The sequence below is a fragment of the Rhipicephalus microplus genome, chromosome 1 (genome assembly GCF_043290135.1).
Source record: "Rhipicephalus microplus isolate Deutch F79 chromosome 1, USDA_Rmic, whole genome shotgun sequence".
Taxonomy (NCBI): domain Eukaryota; kingdom Metazoa; phylum Arthropoda; class Arachnida; order Ixodida; family Ixodidae; genus Rhipicephalus; species Rhipicephalus microplus.
This window is the reverse complement of record NC_134700.1, coordinates 71,660,404-71,684,518: the sequence shown is the minus strand read 5'-3', so window position 1 is coordinate 71,684,518 and position 24,115 is coordinate 71,660,404. Positions and strand designations below refer to the sequence as shown.

The 24,115-nt window shown below is 45.7% G+C and overlaps 1 protein-coding gene across 1 annotated transcript in view; it reads right to left on the bottom strand.

Moving 5' to 3' along the window:
• LOC119178717 (thiol S-methyltransferase TMT1B) overlaps positions 1-13,115 on the bottom strand; it is an 84,171-nt gene extending 71,056 nt beyond the window's left edge. Inside the window, exon 1 of the mRNA XM_037429953.2 lies at positions 13,063-13,115. The gene's annotated coding sequence lies outside the window, so the exon portion shown is untranslated. The remainder of the gene's footprint in view (positions 1-13,062) is intronic.
• Positions 13,116-24,115: the final 11,000 nt, after the last annotated feature.

Sequence of the window (24,115 nt, the reverse complement as noted above, 5' to 3'; positions counted from 1 at the left end):
AATAAATGGACAGTTATAAAAATCATTCCAAGAGAGTGGGGACAAAGCCAGGGTTGTTTGTGTTCAAGTGGGGATCAATCCAGGTTGTTAGCGTGGCAAGCGGATGTTATACCACACGGCCAAGCCTCTGTTTTTTTTTCACGCATGGAATTCAATAAATTATTTGCATATTAAAAACAAAACCAAGCAAACAAATGTACAATCAGATGGCGACAATAAGCGCTCATGCGTTACGAGAAGCACTCAAGGGCTGACACAGCGTGAGTTATTCAAATCAACAATTCTTCACATTGTCTTATACAAAGGAGAAAAAGGTGAGGCCAAACACCTCTCCAAGATGGAGTACCAGCCCGGTTAAAAGTCTAAATCATCGTAAATATTTTTGATGTGAATACTCGTTTGAATGAAGTTTGTGCTTGAAGAGGTGGTGGGTTCTGCATTGCGGCCCATCTTATGGATTCGCGTCTTCTATAAGATGTGCATACTCATGAGAGAAAACATATTACATGGCCCGTCATCAACCGATGATGGTAGATAACAGAGCAAATAAAAGTACCTTTTCCTTTTAACCACGTGTTTACGGTCACAGTTTCACAGTGGGATTTATAGAATATTGTTTTTTTTGTATTTGGTGGATTGTACATTTGGCACACTCGCTTCAAGAAATTGTGGCCTGGAAAATTGGAGTACAGTGAGCGGTAAAACAGAGGTGGGGAGATCATAGTTAGTAGATTCTTAAGCAGTACTTTGTGTCATATTGTGTACAGGTATTCCACAGAAAAGTGAGCTTTAAAGAACTGAACTGCAAAGTAAACTTTCTGCATGAATCCCCACAAACACGGGCATTCAGATAAAATTGACGAAACAAGTGAGTCTGGTAAGCAATCTACAAGAGTAACCTGCAAGAGCGAACAAATTACAGGATGGCAATTGTCTCGAAAAAGAATAATCGTGACACTATTTGCCACGAAAAGAGGTGTTTGTTTTAACGGCGCATGGGCTCAAATGCCGAAAACCATATAAAAGTAACGAAAATTCGATGAAAGCGTTGTATATAACATTTTCTGCAACGAATAAGTTGCGATATATGGTAATGCATTGTTGAAAGAGAACTAATGCAAGCTTCAGCTCTTCCAAACATTGAAAGTCGATAGGAAACAAATGTCTGGGTCTGTCAATCAAGCGTGAAGACGCGCTCCTTCCAGTAATGCGCACTGAATCTATACGCACGCAATGGTACACCGAGCTGTGTTAGAGGAGTTCTTGCTCAATTAATCCCGGCGAACTTATTCAGCGTGCTACCACAGAAGCACAACCCCAGTCCTAAAGTTCTAAAGGCATTTTAATGAGCTCCTGATATTACGCCAAACTTTTCAAAAGTAGACACCACATTTTTGACACTTGGCTTATCTGTGCAAAACAAAGCATCGTCGTCTACATAAGCTAAAACTTTAACTTCGCTGCATAGTTTACTGAACCCACAAATGCAACTCAACTGTATCATGCTTAAGCACAGCGGTTCTGCTTGTGAAACCAGCGAAAAGATCTTACTCTGCTTGAACATTTGGTGAAAGTAGTTTTCATGCTTCACAAACACACGCATACTGTATGCATGCTTCACAATGCAACATAAAATATGGCAGTAATAATGTGTAGTACGAGCGTTCATAGCCAACACGCCTCAAAATATGTGATTATCAAAACAGTTCCGTGTTTGACAGACGGTACTGCACTACAAAAGGCACATACGCTACTGTGCCTATTCTCTTAAAGCCACGTAGTGAGTCTATAGCAAATTGTAAAAAATGTTTCAAGTACTGAGTACTACCCACAAAGAACGAGACGTTGCTATCGCGTTCAACTTCTAAGCGCGAAGTTTTAGCGTCCCCTAATTCTTTTTGCAACAGTACACGCACATTGGTTTGCGCAGACGTCTTTGAAATATCACTATGTTGCCAAAACTGGCAAGTTCAAATTTATTCTGAAAGTTGAGTGTACCGAATAAGAACGAGAAAGTTCTGGGTCGACGAGAAACAAACTTAACATGCCAAAATAAAAAAAAACGCAAGCGTCGATCATTGGTGATCGATTTGAATAGGCGCGGTAATGAAAACAGTAAAAAAAAATGCATAGCTGGGCTGTTTCTGCATCTAGCGAGCAGAACGTCATACATTATTCTTCATGATGCGTCTAAGTTTTAGGTACTGTGCTAATAATTCTTTTAAAATACGTCGTATTGATTGTAAATATGATTGACAGCTCAAAAGTGTACACATACACTGCCATTCTCTCCTTACTGATAAATAACAATATAGTCGTGCGCACTTACTGCCTTTCGAACGCAGATTCCTTGGTCACTCTGGCGCGTATGGTAAGTAGTGACTGAGTTCGTTCTGTCAGGCAACGACACTTCCGGCCAGCATGGCTCTCGTCGTTCTACTTCCGTGGTCCGTTGAATGGGTGTTTGGTGGTCGCTGGCTTGGAAACGTGCGTTTTTTTTTACATTAAGATTTACGTGTTTCTGGCGCAATGGTCAAATGCTCTGTGTATGGATGTAGTGCTCACTCGCGTAAAACTGGAAACGACATAGATGGAGCACATTTTGGATTTTTCAGCGTTGCAAAAGGGAACACGCATCAGTGTGCGCGAATAAAGGAGTTTTCCGTTCACAGGATGACTGAATGACCTTCCCGGATGACTTCTAAGGGATGTAGATCTCGATGCAGGCCACTATGAAATGTGCCGGAAGCGCTTCATTTTCTGAAAGTTTGCAGATGGTAGTACATGTCAGCTAGCGGTTGCAGTGCACGACGGAACACCACTGTTTGGGCATTTAGGATATAGCGCGCAGCGGTTAAACCACTTTACCGAGATTCTCTAGCATACTTTATGGACGAGTCCAATCCAGACAACACTTGGTCGTTTTTTTTGTAGCAATGAAGAAAAAAAAACTTAAAAGCCTCGGCATCGTGATCCGACTTTTCATTGCTATGATGAATGGTCCGCTCAAAGCAGATGCTGCTGACTTTGGAAAATATTTTCTTTCACCACTAAAGAGAAACTTCATGATATTGTGTTCAATAAATAAATAAACACAAGTTTACTTCCTTTCGGGACGCGAGGCAAAGGCGACGAGCGGAGTGGAAAGCCTCCTAAAAGAACTAGATCGCAATGCACACAAGGGAAGCAAGGCTGCGCCAGATTCGCATGTCACCTCCGAAGACGATGAACGGCGTTTTGATGATAAACCTGATGTCCGTGAGACCACTGATAAAGAACATACTGGCACACTAGTGTATGGATGGAGTTAATTAGGGTAGCTAGCGTTTATCTGATGTAATGTATATTTTTGTTTTAATGTGTTAACTGGGCTTAATTGGCCTTTATTTAAAGGAAGGAAACAGTTCTTGGCTGTTACGCTAGACCAAATTAATTGCGACTGCGCACTAATTGACAGGTTTTGCCCGGCTTGCTGCACTTTTCAGGCTAAGCATACTTTTGTCAAATTCAAAACATGATACTGGTAATTTTTTAGCATCTAGCATCCTCAGAATGAGAATCGACACCTGTTCTCAAAGGTCGGGGAAGTATATATACAAGACAAACTGAAGATGCAAATTACCGCCGAAGGCTGCCTGAGACGAAACGAAGATATGCTGCAGTTGTACAAATGTCTACCAAGTTTGTGTCCTTTGGTGGCCCCCCTTAAAATGCGCAAATTAAGAACAGTATGGACAAACCCTAACAGCTCCACCGTTTTGCAGGAGCAGCCCATATTCCTCATCCGCCTTCGCCTGAATGTGCCATTGCAGGACCAGGCGACCACAAATATGACATGAAGCAAGCCCACGCTGTTGCTGTTAGCCTAGGCCTTTCAGACCCAACCTGGCAGCCCTACGCATATGGGCGTGCTGCTTGCACAAAATTATTAAAATAATTTCTTTCTATTCCAAGGCGGTTTTGTTGGAATGCTAGGCGAGTTCTTGGTCTCCTGGCTCTGCGTCTGCGTTTCGCGGAGGTTTCTTCAGTGAGAAAAGCGTAATGGGCTCTCCGTCAAGCGCACCGCCGCTTAGGCACGCGCAGAGCTTTACGGTAGACGGCTTGTTTTCGGGACGGAGTACAGTTCTCAGTCTTGCCGCGGTGATGGCCAAGTTTGTAGCCAAGGAGACCGCTTTACCGAGGAGAAATACTAAAAAAGCACGGGTGTACTTAGGCTGTTTCGCCGAGGAAAAATACTAAACATAGGTGTTTTTCAAAACATTCAACAAGTGCAAATTCCATCAAAACAAAAAAAAAAACCAGCAGGCCTGTGCGTAAGTTGCAGCACAGTCACAGTGAAAGCTAGAAGAGCAGCCCTTCAGAGCCTTTTCTAAAGACTCGTTCGCTAACTACTGCAAACACATTTTCGTGATACTCATCAAGGCTTACGTTATTAATACATTTCTTCTGTAGAATTCCGGCATTCACTATGGTATTTTTCGTCATTTTTCGTCATGCTTCTGAAAAATGTGGCATCCGCTAAACACTTGCAAGAAATTTCGTGCCAATTGTTCATGCAGTGGCTGACGACTAAGAGGAATTATGCCAGAATTGCGTAAGCGCCACAGGTAATAGGGGAACATGAACAAGCTTTGGTACCGGATTCGAGCATTTCACGGCCCACTCGTTATGCTATTCGCACTGTGCGACAAAAGGTTGTTTTTTCGTTGTTTTAGAAGGCTTTAAAGTCGTATTGACACGATTGCTTTCCGGACAACAAGCCTCCCTATAGGGCAAGTTTACTTAAGAGTCCTAAGCACCGGCGTTGCTCACTGGTAGAATAGTGGGCTGGCACCCAGCGGAATCGGGTTCGAGCTTCACTGTGTCATTGGCGCGGTGTTTTTTTTTTTAACTTTGAGCGATATGGTTATGCACCCCGGTAGCGGCGGCGGCGGCGGCAGAGAACTACGGTGGCGTGACCCGAGTTGTAATCTCATAAGAGCTTTCGCTGTAATAATCATAGCTATGGGCTTGGCGATGGCATAACAATAGTGCCTGCACAGCGACACGATGCCTGCACAGCGACACCATGTCTGCACACCGGGACTTATAGGAGTATTGAGGGGTTAAATGTATATTTAGGATTGAAATGTAGGTTGCCGGCACAACTATATCTTGCGAAGTTTGCAGGCAACTACCTCAACTGGTTTCCTATTTTATGATCATATGGAACCAATTGCTAATACATCAATGACACTAAGATACTAAGGCTGGGATGAGTGAGATTGATTCATCTGCAGACATACACATCTCCGTTCCTTCCCCCCCCCCCACTTTCGGCAGTGGGCATTCTCGGCTGTCCCCTCAAGAACGAACGGAGGCGAAATTTTCATTCAGCGCAGCAGTCGCGTAATTGTATAACATGAGATTTCGTAATATTTTTCCACACTTCCGCTTCTTCATGTTTAGCGACCATGCACTGTAGACTTTCTACATCGTAGGCCGCGTATGCAACGCTTTCGCACCTTACGCTCGAACATTGCAGAGTACGCTATCATTCAGTTGAGGCTCTAGAATGTCAGAAAACTCTCTCCCGCCTTCATTGTGGTTTGCCTTACCAAACTTACGTCACAAGTGACGCAGACGGAATGCCGACAGCCGACGGAATGAGAACCTTGCTCTCTCACTTGTGAAGAAGTCGGTACGCCACTGACATTTCCGTGTGACTGAGCGAGATGTGGAGCCCCTCGCGATGCCGATATCAACCTGGTGATAGTGTCAACGATTCTGTCACCAGTTTTGTGTTGGCTGATTGCTCGAACGCACCGTCCGCTTGCGGTATGAGTGGTTTCTTCCTCCGCGCCTGCAGGCTTGCTCATGTTAGGGAGCCTACATGACCATCTGTTTTGTTGGCTCTCTAGCTCATGTTGGCTGTCAGCGTCCGCTCGCGCATCTTCTAGCGCACACCGCCACGTCACAGGTGTTACGTTCTGCCACTCGTATCTCCAATGTGTCGAATAGGCAGGCGGCTTTGTACGTTATACAACTACGTTTACGGCTTTTAAAAACGACAGTCTTTCTTGGGGACTTACGAAGCAAAAACGTTGGTCTGTCTGTCTGTCTGTCTGTCTGTCTGTCTGTCTGTCTGTCTGTCTGTCTGAACGTTTGTCTGTTTATCCACCTTTAGCGGTACCCTAAACGGCACCAAAGTGGCCAATAGATACTCCCAACGGCGGACCTCATCCACAGCGCCCACGAATATTGCTCAAGATTCAGCGTTGTGACTTGTGTGATCGTCAAATAAAAAAGAAATATTGGAACATTTGGGTCACCATAACAACACGTCAATATTCTTTAGGTGGGTCCCCTACTATAAAAGCATACATAAGTAATTATAACGCCCATACCGTTTATCACGTTGCGCTGACCAGGCAACGTTTGCACGACAAGGCAGGTGTTTCCAACGCTTTGCTAAGACAACCCAGTGGTGCCACTTACCCGTCACCTTTCGTTCTACACCTCAGAAAACCAGCGCGCCGGGTGCGCGCACTTCGTTTTCCAAAACAACTGCCAGATAGCGCTCATGTCTCACGTGTGACGGGAGTTGATGCGTTCATTCGCCTCCGCTGCACGCTCGAGGCACTCTAGCGCAGCGCCTCCAGTATATCATTCACCAATTGTTTTGCGCAGAACATCATATAAACATTTAGTTCACTCTCTCCAGACGCAACACTCTCGTCTTTCGACGACATTTGCAGTGTAACATGCAGATGCGGGGCCAATTTTTCTCCGCGCGGTCTTTTCACTGTTCGCTTATCTTTGCAGGGCGAAGGGCTTCCCTCGAATGACTCGTTCCAGGTGCGGCCAGCCAGCAGCTCTCCGTGGTTGTGGACACATGACCTAGCTACTGCTTTCTCGAGGCAAGCTGAGGCTGCAAGTCATGGTGCGGTGATACGCGGCCCGAACGTGAGGAAAGGGGTGACAGGCGAAAACCTCTTGCTTCCCTGACTGTCCGAAAGGACAGTGGCGGCCACTTCCCATTTATTTTTAACGACCGGCAGTGCGGTTTCATCTCGCCGATTGCGGAAAGACGCTGCAAAAGGTGCCAGGGCTAACACACCGATATCTCAGGCGTGGTATGCAAACCTGCTGTCGCTTCTGTTGTTCGGGGTGAGTGTGCCAGCGGACACGTGGCGCAGAATGTGTAAACGACTTTGGAATAAATCGGCGCAGCAAGGAATCGCTGACAGGTTATGAAGAAGAGGGAAATAGCCATAATAAGAAAGAGTGCCAAGGCCTGCCGAAACTATCAAAACACTGGTATCGAGATTAGGTCAGCCCTAAAAGGAGTGGCTTAAGTTGGCAGTAAAGAGACTGGCAAACAGAACTTTGAGGCGGACCAGCAGTGGTCAACCCCCCCCTCCCCGTTATCTTTGATTACCGCAAGGGAATCAATATTGGATGAAACTCGCTTCTTTCAGTCTAGGCTGCAATTACTTGACGGATAGATTAGTAAGACTCCGTACGATGTCATTTTTGTCTGGGCCGTAACCACTCAGTGGTCGATCAGTGAGACGAGGTTTTTTTCTATGCAGTAACAGTGCTCTAGTCTCTAACTTTAAAGAGTTAGGTAGAAGAGTAAGACGCTCTTTACATCTATGTTGTTGTCAGTGTTCTTGGACAAGCTGTAAATATCTGACTGTACATATTCTGGTACAATATATCTTCAAGTTTTCATTATCTCCAACCTGCCTACAGCTTCATCAACGCCGATAATAATCGCCTTGACGAGACTTCGATCTTCCTCAAGAAGAACACACAACGAACAAACTTAACTACAAGTTTGCGTGGTCACGCGGCTGCAGTTGTGTTTACTTTGTTACTGGAACAATTCCAGTCCGGCGAAGTGGTCTGAAAGACAAACTGCGGCTGGATGCTCTAAATGGGTCGCTGAATAAATAACTAACTTGCACTCGCGCAAACGAGGTTTTGAGCCCTGATAAGTCGTTTATATGCGGCCTATTAGAAAATAAGCACAGCATATCCACGGAGTGAATATTGATGAGTGGAATTCAAAAAGTTGGATGTTGGGTGAGTAGGCGCATTGACATAGATACCGATTGATATGTGGGGTTTAACATTCCAAAACCACCATATAATTATGAAAGACACCGTAGTGGAGGGCTCCGAAAATTTCGACCACTTCGGGTTCTTTAACGTGCACCCAAATCTGAGCTCGCGGGCCTACAGCATTTTCTACCTGCACCAAAAATTCAGCCGCCGCTGCTTCAATTCGATCCCACGACATGCGGGTCAGCAGCCGAGTACCTCAGCCACTAGACCACCTCGGCGGGGCTTTGACATAAAAACCTTGGTGAGGGCGCATCTAAACACAACACAGAGAAAGAAACAGACGAGAACAGGCGCAAACTACGAACGGGTTGATACAAGGACGATCCACATTATTGATGACACATCAATATCTTGCACTGGGGCACCCCCACAACAACCAAGAAAATTCAAATTAGGCGAAACAGAAATTGAAAATTCAGCATTGTACAGCGCAATAGAGGTTTCACTCGTGCACACGCCACCTGCTTTTTTTTTAACTAAAACGCTTCTAGCGTTTCGCGAGCCGTTTTATCGTTACTTCTGCCTAGGATTTGACTATTTCTTCCCAGGATTGTGATTTGCGATATTGGTGTGCAAAAATCTTAGGCAGAAGTATATAGATAGAACGGCTTGCCAAACGTTTGGAGGTTTTCTTATTGAAAAAAAAGTGACGAGTGCGTGAGTGATTGCGCTTTTAAAGTGCTGATTTCCACATTTTTCTCGCTTGCTTTAAATCTATTTGGTTGTTCTGGCGGTGCCCCTGTGTAGGATATGTATTGTAAAGGTGTTTATTTTGCTTGAATAAATGAGTGCGTAGTTTGCGCGTGTCTCGTCTGTTTTTTTTCTGTGTGTTACGTTTAGTGTCGCCCTCATGATTGTTTCTACGATTAGTGGGGCGAAACGTCCCATTGTGCATCTATGCTTCTTTCAGTCCACCCATCTATCACACTAGCGACCCCCGCTGAGTGGGTCATAAAACTAGGGGTTATGAACCGGTCAGACATGCATGGACAGACCCACGGCTTTACACTGTAAGCAAGAACTATCCGAAATTGAGGTTTCTGTGGTTCATGACCACTGAAAACTCTCTCCCATTTAAAATTAGTACCTCATGTTGGAATAAAAGATGGTAAATGACATAGTTTACCACCACCTCTGAGTATATATATATATATATATATATATATATATATATATATATATATATACATAAGTAAAATCAGTGTAGGCCTAAGGGCTCGTTTTTTCTTGTTTGGCACAATATTAGTGAGCATATTATTACTGACTGACCGACCGACCGACCGACTGACTGTGGCTGACTGACTGTGACTGACTGAGTGACTGAACTGACAGCGGTCACGCTTGTAGTTGTCAGTGTATTCGAAAATGCAAAACATTAACCAAGTGCTGAGGATGTTAGGTTAAAAAACTGTTTATTGATCAAGCTGTCGCGTGCCGAAGTATGTTTCTTCCAAGACAAACGTATCAAAAAGAAGCACCAGGGCCATTGGATGAATTTTCTTGCCGTCTTTCTTCAGTGGAGGACACGCCCACCACTTGTTGTGACACATGCGGTGCTTGAAGACCTCGTCTTCTGGAAACACCTCATTGTTTGAAAGCAGAATGACGAGTGTCCTGGAAATGGTCTGGTCAGCAGTGTATTTGACAACCGCCGAGTCTAATCCACCACCAAAATTTTTTGAGAGTACCAAAAGCAGATGACTCACAGTTTGGCTCGTTCCATACCAGGATGCGACAGCCCATGGTGTCCTGTAGTGGAAAGCTAGTGTAGCGGTTAAAGTTACGAATTGTATCGTGGTTAATGTAAAATTAAGAAAACAGGATCAAAAACAAAAGTTTTTGCCTGCACTCGCAGGGGACAGAATTGCAAATTTTGTGTGGGGACCACCTTCTTGACCAGGCTGTACAGGTTTTTGACAAAGGCCGAAACTTCCTCATAAATGCCGTGAAACTGTAAGTTTGAAAGTATCATAATAACATCAAACGACATGGGCACGTCCATGTAAGAGGTAGTGATGTTGCCATGTGGGGTGTGAAGGAGTGACTGCGTGTTTTTGTACATTTCAATGAAGTAGAGAGTGGTGTACGAACAAATTTCATCATTAAACACTTCAATTGCTCGTTGAATGCACTTGTCGCCAGGCGAATAAACAGAAAGACCGGGTCCACCGGCCACTTGGGGATGCGCACATTGTTGCTCAATGGCGATACGGGGATTTCGCGTGGTCAGTTCTAGATGGATTTTCCGATGCTCCTTTTGCGCGCTTTCGGCACTTTGACCCTTCCCTGCGCATACTTGTCAGCGTCTCCACCGCTCGTCTAACCTCCATGGGCGTCGTTACATGCAACTGAATGTGGCAGTTTCGTGTGCGGTATTTCCAAAACTCAGCCGATTTCGTGTCCAGGATCTTAGAAATGTCAGAAATCCCCATGTCTATTGTCACGACCCCAATCTCTTTATCCCACTTTAAGGTATTCTAGTAGCCGGGGCTCAATCGTGAGATACTAGACGATATTGTAAAGGTCCACTGCGCTGGTGTTTGTAGATCGAATTGGCGAGCGATTTGGTCATGTGACGAAGCCAGCGAAGATGACACATCAGCATGTGCCATTGCTCCAGCTGCAGTCGTGTAGGACGTAGACGTGTGGTAGAGTAGTTCCTCGGGTGTAGAGTGCGACGGCAGCGATTCCGTACTGGGTGGGTGCTTGTTCAAATCTTCTGACAATATCATTACAAATTGTCTCAGCTTGTCCATCACCTCGAGCGGAAAACACAACATGTACAAGCTCTCTTCGTTTGCGAACTGAGTGTAACAGCAGTTTCCAGCGTGGAGGAGATTGTAAACTTTTATCCATCTCCTCTAGCCACTGTTCCTGGTTCGGACACATTTGAATTTGATACTTTCCCCACGCCTCAATCAGGTTCCGCAAATGTCGCCATGGTTTCATTGTGTCATAGGCACTGTTTTCATGGCTTGAATAATAAAACTCTGTAGTCTGTCCCGGGGAGTATCGATGGCGTCACCAAAAAGCAATTACAAACGGTAATACAGCGGCACGGCGTTTTCTTACTCATAATGCTGACGTTTACGTGGTTCTGTCATAGTCTCTATTGAAAAGGCAAAAAAGCAACAATTCACAGTGTAGTATAATCAAGTAAAAAATTGGCAGATTTCACGTACAGTGGGAATCGATGATATGCGAAGCACGAATGAGAAATGTTGATATGACATTTTAAAATCGGCACAACATTCCGAGGTGGAGGTAAATGATGCCGTACATGACTTGCGTGTCGTGATTATCATGTTTGGATGTGCCGTTTACCTTTTTCATCTATTCACGTCACGTGATACCAAATTTAGCATATGTGGAGCTAGCAAAACGGCCGCGAGCACGCTATGAGCGAGGTATGTTTACATGTTCTTACATGACACGCGTGTCAGGATTATCATCTTTGCACCATACATATATTTCGTCATCCGTTGACGTCTCGTAACACCAAATTCGGTATATGTGGAGCTAAATAAACGGCCGCGGGCGCAACATGAAGGGCCCAATATACTCCAATGTAGCCCTGACGTGCGCGCACGCCGGGCACAGCGACGCAACTTAGCAAAACAAGAGCACTCTATAGTCTCACGCCAGGAGCGACCAGCGTTCTTCGGCGCGGCCCGACGGCATTCAGCGCGAAATGTGGTATGCGGCGTTTCGTGCCGATGCGTTACCAAGACAACACTGCGTCTCCCTTTTTTTTTGTGACGGAGGGACGCCGGAAGCGCTGAAACGCGCATACGTAAAAGCAACGCAGCGTGGCGTGCGCCTGCGAATGGAAGGACTGGCGCCTGGAGTGGCAACGCAGGCGTGACGCGACGAAATGACTGCTGGCGAGCACGCGCACTGCGTTATGTCATAATGTGTTGGCGCCTTTGCTGTGGCAAGTATTCATGTTATCACATGACGCGCATCTCATAATTATCATACTTGCACTAGTCACATACCTTCGTCATCCATTGGTGTCACGTAATACAAAATTTGGCATATGTGACGCTAGCCAAAGTGCCGTGAGTGCATATTCAGTGTGGCATGTAGAGATGTTGTTACGTGACACGCATGTCGTGATTATCATGTTTCGATGTGTAAATTACCTATGTGGTCCAATCCCGTCGCGTAATACCGAGCTTCGTACTTGTGAAGCTAGCGAAACGGCTGCGAGCGCATCATGAGCGTAGCATTGTAGTCATGTTGTTACATGACACCCATCTCATGTTGTTCATCTTGACACCAGTAGCATACCTTCGTCATCCATTCGCGTCCCGTAATACCAAATTCGTATAAGTGAACCCAGCTAAACGGTTGCCAGCGCATCATGAGCGTGGAATGTAGTGATGTTGTTACATGACACGCAGCTCATGATTATCTTGTTTGCACCAGTTACATACCTTCGTCATCCACTCCCGTAGTGTAGTACGAATTTTGGTATATGTGACACTAGCGAAACGGCCGCGAACACATCATTAGCGTAGCATGTAGTCATCTTGTTACATGACACGCATGTCATCATTCCCATGTTAAGGTCTGTGACTTGTGTTCGCCATGAAATCCTGCCATACCATACCTGTTTTCCAACATGCAATCTGAACGAAAGCCCCTTAAGAATTGCAGAGCCATGAAATGTATATCATGACATTCATGACATATACGCCATGATTTTCATGTAAATATGTTCTTTATACAGTCATGTTAGCCCATAGAAAGTTTGGTATTGATACCAGTATTTAAACGGCCGCGAGAACTGAAAGTCATAGGCGGATAGATAAATAGATAGATAGATAGATAGATAGATAGATAGATAGATAGATAGATAGATAGATAGATAGATAGATAGATATGCTCAAAGTCTCACAAGTTCGCGAAGAAATGCTTCGTATTTAAAAGGGTGCAGACTCTCACCGAAGGCGTCTTTAATGTCTGCTTGAGGTCCTCTTGTGTGGACAGTCGGTTGGCGTCTGCAATTTTTGAGCTATTAAAGACCCCTTTATATACCCTTCGTGGTGGCTTTCGAAACCTGTTATAGATAGCATAGAAAAACCCAGCTCTTGCGAGAGCTTGCAGGAGAGTCTAGCTCTTTCGCAACTTCTAGTTAATATTCAATATTCTTGCGAGATGACGAAGCATTATGCAATGCAGGCAAGATTTTATAGTTAGTATGAAAAAACACAGCTCTTACGAGACTTGTTATGCAGCTTGCAGGAGACTTATTGTGATTCAAAGCAGGGGTTCACTACATATTTTTCTCGTATGCCGTTGTCTTCGTAGGTCCACTCAGAAAGTGTATATATATATATATATATATATATATATATATATATATATATATATATATATATATATTTATATGTGAGTGAGTGTGTGTGTGGTTAAATATGTACCTTCTTAGTCTTCGATGGCAGCGACAGCAACGCTCCAGTAATAATAATAAAAAGTCAAACAAAAAGCTTAGTTTATTCTTGCTTTTATTGTAAAAAAAAGGCACCAAGCGTTGGCTTTTTGAGACCGAGTAATGCTACTGTGCTTCCGCAGTTTTCAGGAGCTTTGCCTTGTGTTCGGCCACCTCGGTTTCCGTACGGGCAAGGTTTACTGGACGTTCATGACGTGTGAGGCTGCTGTAACTTGCTTTGGTGTTCTTGTTGGCTTGACGCAAATACGGCACCACGCTTGACGGCAGAGTGACGCTGTCGGCTGCTATGTCGCCTACGTCCGAATTAACCACCAATTCTGTGTATATTTGAGAAAAAGCGGCAATGCCTTTCAGAAGGTTCAATACTGCCGATATTGTCGTTGTTCGACTTGCTTACCGCCAACACGCCGAAACTCAAACTCGGTTGAACCGTGCAGTGTGTCTTCAGGTTTAAACCACGGGTGAAGTAAGTGTTTTCCGTGGGGTCTAAGTATATCACGTGGCGCATGTGCATATTGTCGGGTCGAAGTCGCATGGTGACGTTTAGATCTGGCTTTTGCTCGTACGATTCATAGTTTGACAGGTTGCTAGTAGTGTAGCATACAACGTCAGTAGCCAGGCCTAGCTATGTTCGAGTTAGCAACTAATTCCCCGCGTTGTAAGTAGGACCCATCTTTAGCCGTGCGTCACCTCCAAACTGGTACTCATAGTTGACTATAGGTGTGCCCACGTGACCTTTGAAAGGAAACTGGTTGACAAACTTGGTCAAGCGGCAACTAGCCTTGTCAATGTGAATAAAGTAGTAGGCACAGTTGTGTCGCGACACATCCATGCAAGCAGTTGTGCTCTTTTTGTCGTCGTCATCTTGCTCGTCGTTTCGCGGTGTGATTTTAAGGCCTCAGTAGCTCTTAGCCAGATCAGAATGGTCCTTCTCCTGAAATGATGTGTGAGACTGCGGTTTCATTGGGTTTTTCGTCTTGCCTTTCTTAGCACGGCACATGCCTGTATTCAAGAAGTGGTTCAATCCGACGGAGCTAAGACCATAAACTAGCATGTAAGAGTTGACAGGTTGGACAACCGAACAGCCAGTCTTCCAAGGAGTGCGTAGACCATGAAGAGCGACCTTGACAGGGCAACTCACAGCTCTTGTGTGAGATTGTGTGTTAAGGTAGGTGCCGTGAGGAATGTAAAGATGTGACTGGTCCAATGTCAAGCGCGAGAGGCTAGTTAGAACTTCTGGAAACGTTTTCTCGGTGTCATACGCTAAATTCGTCTTCAGCATTGCTTAGGCCTAAGTGGTGAGTATTTTGCTCTCACGGAAGACTGTGACCACTCCGTGGTTATGAGACACGCGCAAAATCTGCTGAACGAGTTCTGCGGAATTTTCACCGTCACCTCCAATTCTCGCTCCGCCTAGACGAACGGGAGCTTCCGATTGCATGTGCGCCGATATTTCAGCGTCACCGGTGCTTGAGTCAGGCTGGTATCACTTTGTCTGTTGTATTCGATTGCCCGTTATGTGCAAGTTTCTGTCTATCTCCTGGCATGCTATAGAGGCTACGGCTCAAAACGTATTGTTCTACATTATTATTTGTGCCCAGACCGACTGCACCTAATGCTGAGTGCCAGTTACCAGTGTGTCTAAAGTCATTAGAGAAGAGAGCTGCAGATACCTGGTCAGCCGCAAAGACGTCCTTGTCACATGTAGCTCGATCGTAAGCATCGTCGTGCGACTTGACTAACCATCATGCTCGTCCTCCGGATCTCCGTTGCGCAGTGTATTCCTGGGACCCGTGTGCCAGTGGCCTGAGGACAAGCGCATACAGTTCAGGTTAGAAGATATACAGATGGTAGCGGTAGTGACATGGACCGCTAGACTCTTAGCCGCCTCTATTTGATGTTTAACTGACTGACTGACTGACTGACTGACTAACTATGCCTGACTGACAGACTGTGACTGACTGACTGAACTGACAGCTGTCTCGCTTGCCGTTGTCAGTGTAGTCATAAAGTGCAAAGCATTTTGACTGACTGGATTGACTGACTGTGGCTGACTGGCCGGCTGACTGACTGAGTGACTGAACTGAGAGCTGTCACGCTTGTCGTTATCGGTGTAGTCCGAAAATCCAAAGAATTCTGACTGACTGACTGGCTGACTGACTGACTGACAGACTGACAGACTGACTGACTGACTGACTGACTGACAGAATGACTGACTGAATGACTGACTGTGACTGACTGAATGACTGACTGTGACTGACTGACTGACTTAGTGACTGACTGACACTCCTACGTTTAAATTCACATATATACCCAGTAAAGTGGCTGGGGCTTTATAGGTTTATGTATGCTTTGAAAAACGACGGGTGAACGTGTGAAAATGTTTATTACTTCCTACGTTTTGGTAGGAGGGCCTGCCTTCGTCAGGAAATACAGGGCACAAGTAAAAACGCACTTATTATTAGATGAGTATGACGGGAGCCCCCAACACGTGCTGAACTGTAACCGTAATAGATACAGCATATATAATATCACTATCAATAAACTAATGCGATATAGTTATGACTTCATGAAAACTTTTTTGGTCAACAGTTTTCAAGTACAAAGTGAGAGCTATGCGCATGTACAGGCTAACTTGTGGACATGAAAACTCTCGTAAGGAAACAAATCAATAAAAAGAGAAATTGACAAAAACATTTTTTTACACTGTCACTGCGGTATATATGCGCAGTGAGCAGTGAGCAATGACTGCGAGCGCGCGCAGCTGACGGCAATGTTTCATCTGGGTGGGCTTGGCTTCATCGTTGTGGTCGGCACAGACAACACTAGAACATGAAGTGGCAGTCTGCCAGAAGCGCCTCTAATGAACGACACTGCAGTCTCGCGCTGGGCGGTCTGGGCCACCGTGCGCCTCAGCTTGATAATTTCTAAGTGTGGTTTCTGTTAGGCGTAATTGGCTTTGTCGCTCGGGTCGAACTCGTCCATGCTGCAGCGTTTTCTGACAAATCCTAGACGACAGTTCTCGCGGGCGGCCCCGAATGCATCGCCATGCTCACAGAATCTCCGAAGGCTTGCCTTGTCTACCGACATGGTGAAACTGCTTGATGTGGTGACGCAACATAGAGCAACCAACAGGGTCGTTTGCGCATTGTGAACGGGGTGGATGGACGTTTACGTATGCGCAGGGCCAGCTCCCGCAGTGACCACCTACGTCGCCTGTGATTTTGCAGAGTTTTAGTGGTGATCCTCAGTGTTCCCCAGCCACCATTTCAGGAGGCTTCGCAGCGTACAGGCGATAAATCTGTATTGCAAGCCCTTAGGATTGTGCCTGCAGTCTTCAACTTCTCAAGCACGTTGGTGTCTTCTGAAAAGTCGTCTGTCAACAAATGATTATAACACTTATGTTCAGCCAACGAACGCTTCTCACATATGTCAACTTCTGTCTGGTGAGAAAGGATGTTGACTGACTGCGTGGACAGGCATGTTTCCGGTGGTAGTACGTCCAGCACGGCGTTGACCAGTGCCTTCATGTGCTCCAGCGATCGCGACCTTAGGTGAACCTTTTTCTTTCGATAAGGGTGTAAAACGCTTCCCACCATACGAATGTATGCTTGGGTGTCGCATACCAAGGTAGAGACAAAGTGGGATATTCGTCCTATGTTTCTGCCAAACCCGGCTGCTGGGCTTTCTGGCGATGAGCTCCAGTGCGCAGTTCCAACCTCAAGGTTGGCCCCCACCTGTGTTCTACACGCGGTTGTGATCTGGTTAGACGGGAAAGTGGTGGCGAGGTGTTAGGGAATATGGCCGAAAGCAGATGCGAGCTCTCAGCTCCAGCCCGTCCAGCGCTGCTACTTCACACCTTGATAACAGTGCCACACGGAGGCATCTTCCCAAAGGTTGTCTATGGCCACGCACCATTTCTGAGACTCCGTTCATGCCTCGCGCACTGCCAGCGCGTTGATGGTTGATACCTAGTCACCAGCGTTGTTTCCGATGCCGTAGAACTACGGCAGTTAGCTTATGGACGGAGATGATGGGGTGGAACGTAAAAATGCCGAGATCGCTGAGGCGAAGCAGCCGAGCTGGTGTAAAGCTGAGAGTGCCCCTGAGCCCTCGGCAATGCTCAGACTAGCAGGCCTCCATGTCTTGCGAGGCGGCTACATTTAGCATGGTGTTGCTTGCACTCGGGGCTGGTACGATTGCAGGGAAGAGCGCCGAGCTGATCGCTGTCAGTGCGTTGGCCGTAACGAGGAGTCGTGCGATGGTACGCCAGAAATCTACGCCGCTGTCGGGAGTTAAGCCTGACGAGTCGGGGATAACGTTTTCCGAGTCCAGTGTCATTCTCGCACTCACATTTTTTAGATACACGAGCAAGGAAGACTGGACAGCGTTCCTTGGCGGTTCGTGTGTTGGCAGAGTACTGGGAACAGGATGCAGGCCGTTGGATGTGTTGAGTCGCTAGTTTTTGTTTTAATGTGTAGTCTTGCAATAATAATTGTGCTGTTGTCCCACATATACAGGTGTTCTAAATAAAGCTTCAGGCATTTTGTTGCGTTGTAGAAGCGGGTCCGCTCTCTTCTTTGTGGCTCCAGGCCACAATAGCAGATTGGCGACGAGTTTAATACAGACGTTTCTTCGCCTGTAACCACGTCAGCTCATTATGAGCTTCTCCGACCTCACCCCACCACCACCGTTTTTTCCCGCACAGGTCCGCTCACCAGTTCCGTGTCCGCAATGGTTTCGTATGTTTAAAATCTTTTTTTTGGCCTCCGAGAAATCTGACTTTATACCCCAACGATGAAAAGCCTACCTGCTACACAGTCTGAGAATCGAATGTCACCGTATTTTTATTACACAGCTACCGAACGTCTCCTAAACCACCCCTAGGATTCCACAGTGACTGAGACCGATGAGGTCAAGAAGCTGGTCGCTGTTTCATTGTCATACGACCAAGTAATTGCTGCGTTGACGCAGCATTTCGCCGTGAAAAGCACTGTAGTCGTGGAACGCCATCGCTTTCGCCACCGCACCCGGCAGCCTGGTGAGTCCACACAGGAGTACGTCGCCGCTTTACGGGAGCTTGCTGCTCTTCACCACGGACGACTATCTCTATGACCAGTTTGAAGAAAGAATCTCGTCTGAAAATTTTCGTGAACGTCTACTTTTAAAAGGGTCATCGTTCTCTTTTTTGCATGCCATGCCCCTAGCACAGCCACTAGAGCAGGCTGCTCAGCAAGTTTTTGAGCATGTTCACTGGTGTGTTCCGCAGGTGAATTCGCGAAAATATTGTTTTTCAAGAGGTTTAACGCGACTGCGCTCGTCTTCCCGTCGGTTATCATCACCGCAGTCAAGCCCCCATCGACAGTTGCATGATAACTTGGTTTACCCTGAGCACTTCAGTGGCTCGAACAAAGCATCCCTGTACTGTTATCGTCGTAGTTCCCGCCAACATGGTGCTTTGCGTCCTCCTGTCCTGCGCAATATCAGCGCTGTTTTCACTGCGGACGCACTGGGCACTTCCGGTCAGTTTGTAACAGGCAACAACTTCATTGCGCTGATGGCGTTCGAGAATCGACTGCCAGGACTTGTGCATGGATGCTGAAAGGTTAAACGTCCTCACTGTGGCTGGTCCTGTGCGATCCGGCCTTTTCGTTGAAGGTTTCAACGCCAGCAAGTCTGTGAAACTTTTTGTTGACCCGGGATCGTCTTTTTTCGTTCTGCAAGGAAACATCTTGAAACAAAATTTCAATAATCAGTCGATTCTTACCACCCCTCAAGTGAAGATGCTCAATTACTTCAAGCGCTAAATTCCCATACGTGTTTCTTTTTTCACGGAAGTCACGTCCTGAAAGCCGCCGAACACCGGTGCAGCTGGCCAAACATTCAACGAGAGCACACCGGCAAGCGACCACCCGAGGTTCGACGATGCAAACGGTCAAGCTGCTGTGTAGTTACGCAAGTACACGCAAGTTCTCTGCCTCGTTCTCTGGTGAGGCTGCCGACGAGTTCGAGGTAGAGTTCACGATTATGCCCGCTTTGTCCCTGGTACTCACGGGGACGTCAGAGTACGAACAGTAAAGAGACGCTACGCTGTCCAGTTGTTGCGACAGGTGCGGGACGGCTCGAATACTCTGCGCTGCTTCGTCGGATAAGCCACCCTGAAAGCCCTTGGTGGTTACCGCGGAATATGTGGCCTTGGCAGCACTCAGTGCGGCTGTGAAGTACTTGATCACAAAAGCGGTGTAAGCGGCAGTCCCGGAGCTCATGGTGGCGGGATCTATAGTTGACTTCGCGTGAACGGCGTCGCCTGTCGTAGACAGGTATCGCACGTCGGTGCGGTGTGGATGAGCCGTCGAGGAGGCCTAGCTGCCGTCCCTGAACGGTGATGGCACTGGCGGCAGGTGAGGAAGGCCGAAGAGACCCGGATGCTGTCCTCAAGCTGCCCTTACTGTGGCTGCACAGTGTCGTGCGCTTTGGACGAAGAGCTGCAGATGTAGGAGTTCATATTCGGAAACTGCGCCATTATAAAGGAGATAAAAGAGACAACGCCGGTATGCCAGGCCAGCTGTTTTCTCTCCTGCACTATAGCCGATGTCGCACGACACTATTTCTTCCTAATATATATATATATATATATATATATATATATATATATATATATATATATATATATATATATATATATATATATATATATATATATACACTGTGAAAGCACTACGCATTGTCGTGCGCAACTCTTCCCAGGGCAAGCTATCTTTTCACCCACGTTTTTCCTTCACATTTGCATTGCATTGCGGTCTAATACCTTCTCCTATATTTTTCATGGCATTACTGTCTGTTAGATCTCACTGATGTTAGGTCTCACTGAATAATTACCGTCCAATTTGTGTACTTCCTTTCTTTAGCAAAGTAATCGAAAAGCTTTTTTACTTGCGTTTGATGGGCTATTTGCTTAAATTTAACCTACTCTCTCCCCACCAATTTGGTTTTCGACCTGAATACTCAACATAGCTCGCCTTGCTCAGCTTTACTGACCGAATTAAACTAGCCATAGACGATGGATTACTTACTGGGGCAGTTTTTATTGACCTCACGAAGGCTTTCGACACAATTAACCACCGGATCCTTCTGTGTACACTTGAATCTTTCGGAATTGTGGGTCCCGCTTTGCAGTTCATTCGCAATTACTTAAAAAATCGCTCACAGGTTGTTTATGTCAATAACATAGCGTCATCTGCTAAGCCAGTTACCATGGGCGTCCCTCAAGGTTCGATCTTAGGCCCTCTTCTATTCCTACTTTTTATTAACGACCTACCTAGTTCCCTTAACCATACTAACTGTCTTCTTTACACCGATGACACTACTATTTTTACATCCCAGAAAACAACTGCTGAACTTGAAAATAGCTTAAACTCCGATCTCTGTAATATTTATCAATGGTGTGTTAACAATCATCTTTATATGAATCCCTCTAAAACTACATTTGTGGTGTTTTCATCCGCACAGAATACATTTCCCTCACCAGTTTCCATATCTCTTAACAGCCACATTATTTCCGTATCAGATCATGTGAAGTTCTTAGGCGTAATACTAGACAAGCATTTGAAATATAACTATCATGTACTCTCAATACTAAAAAAAAGCTTCTTTTGGCATTCATGTTCTCATTAAAGCCCGCCCTTATTTTCAGTCACGCATCATTTTATCATTATAATATGCATATATTCATAGCCATCTTTCCTATTGCATTTCATCCTGGGGTAATACATACGCCAGTCACCTGGAGCCCCTTCTACATCTTCAGAAACGGGCACTACGTCTGATCACCTTCGCTCCATTTCAATCGCCTTCTACGCTACTCTTTATTTATTTTTCCGTGCTTCCAATTAATCTTTTATTCACTCTAAAGTTAGCTATATTGATGTACCGCCTCATTTATTATGGTCTATGTGTTTCAGGGCTATCCACACAACATCTTGTCAATACTAATAACACCAGGTTTTCAGCCTGTTACAATTTCCTTCTCCCTAAAGTGCGTAGCAATTATGGAAAACTAACTCTTAAATATACAGGTGTATCCGTATGGAACAACATCCACTTGAAATAAAGTTATGTCCGACATTCTATTCGTTTCGCAAAATGTTTAAAGAGTACCTAATCACAAAACGTGTTTTCTAAACTCTGCCGTCGTGCCTTACTCCTAATTTTAGTATTTATTTTACTCACTATACCACTTGCTTTTACACAAAACTTTTCTTGCCTTGTTATGAAATTTTAACCATTCTTTGTTTAATTCGTACAAAGTGTTTTTCACTGCTTGCTGCATTGTTATCGCACTTGACTTATTCTCTAACGGAGGTCCCCCCGACAGTTTTCTAACTTCGGGACCTCCTCTGTACTGTAGAATTTTATTCATGTAAATGTATGCATTCCTGAAATAAAGTTTGATTGACTGATTGATTGATTGATACTGCGTCAAAACACGGAAAAATGAGCCCTCAAATAAACACTTTTTTGACTTTTTCATTAACGAGGGTCTCGTACTGGCAAACTTGGTGCCTTAGGTTGTATACGAGGCACTATTTGTCAGCTGCCAGCTCGTAACAAGTTCACGTGCTACGTGATGTCAAACAGGCTCATAAAGGGAGTGCCACACTCACCGCCATGGCTACTGAGGGTGCTCACTGACACTCCTACGTTTAATTTGACATAGATACCCAATAAAGGAGCTGGGAGGATAGCCGCCGTGGTAGCTCAGTGGTAGAGCGTCGAATGCGCTATTCGAAGGTCATAGGTTTGGTTCCTGTCCACGGCAAGTTATCTTTTCACTCACTTTTCTTTCTTCGCATTTACATTACGATTCGGTCTAATAAATTCCCCTATACTTTCCTTGGCAATATTGTCTGTAAAAATTTCTCCTATACTTTCCTTGGCTAATATTGTTACACCAGCGCCAAGACGGCGCTGCCAGCGGTGGGGGGTTATATGTTACACGACGGCGGCAACGAAAGAGCATCATAGACGACGAAGACGATGAAAGCGACCGTGCTCGTGTTGTTGTTGCTATTGTGCCTCCATATTGGCTGCAGTTGTCTCTGACTCTCCCTGCATAGTCTGTAAACATATTTATTTCATTCATTCTCTCACCCCCGTGAAAAGATTGTGTCCATACATAGAAAAACGAGCTCTTAAGTATACACTTCTTTCCTTGTATATATATATATATATATATATATATATATATAAAGAGAGAGAGAGAGAAGCCCAGGAAGAAGAGGTGTGCATGATTTAAAATAAACGCAGCATGGCAGCCTCTGCTCAACATACAGAGGTTCAAGGGAACACCATGACCGGCCACCTTCATGTCGAAAAAAAGAAGCCACTTGTCGATAAAGACCATCGACAAGTGGCTTCTTCTTATCGACATGAAAGCGGCCGAGGCATCTTGGCACACTTTGCCGACATGAAATCAAATACAGCATTGAAGCAAGGGGACATCGTTCTCGTGCATGCGGACCACACGCCACGCCAGCAATGGAAGCTTGCAAGGGTCACGGAAGCGTACCGCAGTGCAGACGGTCTCATTCATTCTTGCAAGATCAAGTTGCAAGGCGGTCACCTTGCGATCAGGCCGATACAAAGACTGTACTCACTTGAACTATGTCTTCAACTTTGCGCGGCCGGGAATGTTGATTATTTTTCACGTTCTGGGCTGGGACAAGGAAACAAAAAAGAAGGAGAGCGCGAGCGAGGTACGCGGGGACGCTCAAGTGACAGCAGAGCACTTCCGAACGCAGTTAAATCAACAAGTATTTTTGCCTTATACCTTAAAGACGGAGTTGAGTCTGATCACAGTGTCTGGAACGCCATCGTCTTAATACCGTTCTTGTGCAGAGGACAAACGGACTAGAAAGAGTCATCAGTTATGCTATCCGGTCGTTATCAAAGGCAGAGGCCAACTATTCTACAACAGAAAAGGAGTGCCTTGCAAACATCTGGGCAACATCGAGGTTCCGCCCCTACGTTCACGGCAGGCCTTTCAAAGTCGTGAGTGACCACCACGCCCTGTGCTGGTACACTAGCACCTTGCATGGTGCTAGTCACCTAGCATGGTGGAGCAGAGACTTTAGGAATTCGACGTTACCGTCGTTTACAAGTCTGGAAGAAAACACTCTGACGCCGACTGCCTGTCTCGTGCCCCCGCCGAGCCACCACCGAAAGACAACCCGGAAGATGACTGCTTCTAGGGAACCTTAAGTGCCGACGACATCGCCGAGTGACAACGAGCGGACCCAGAACTGAGGCGCCTTGTCGAATACATCAAGGGCAAGACTGACGTTCTTCCAAAAGCATTCAAACAAGGAGTTGAGTCGTTTTTCGTGTGGCAAGCCGTTCTCCTGAAGAAAAACTCGCCTATTCGTGCCAGCTACCTCGTCGTAGTATCCTCATATTACGTCGAGAAGTTTTGGATTCTCTACACGATGACCCGATGGCTGGACACCTTGGTGTTTTTCGCAAACTCGCAAGAATACAGAAGTACTA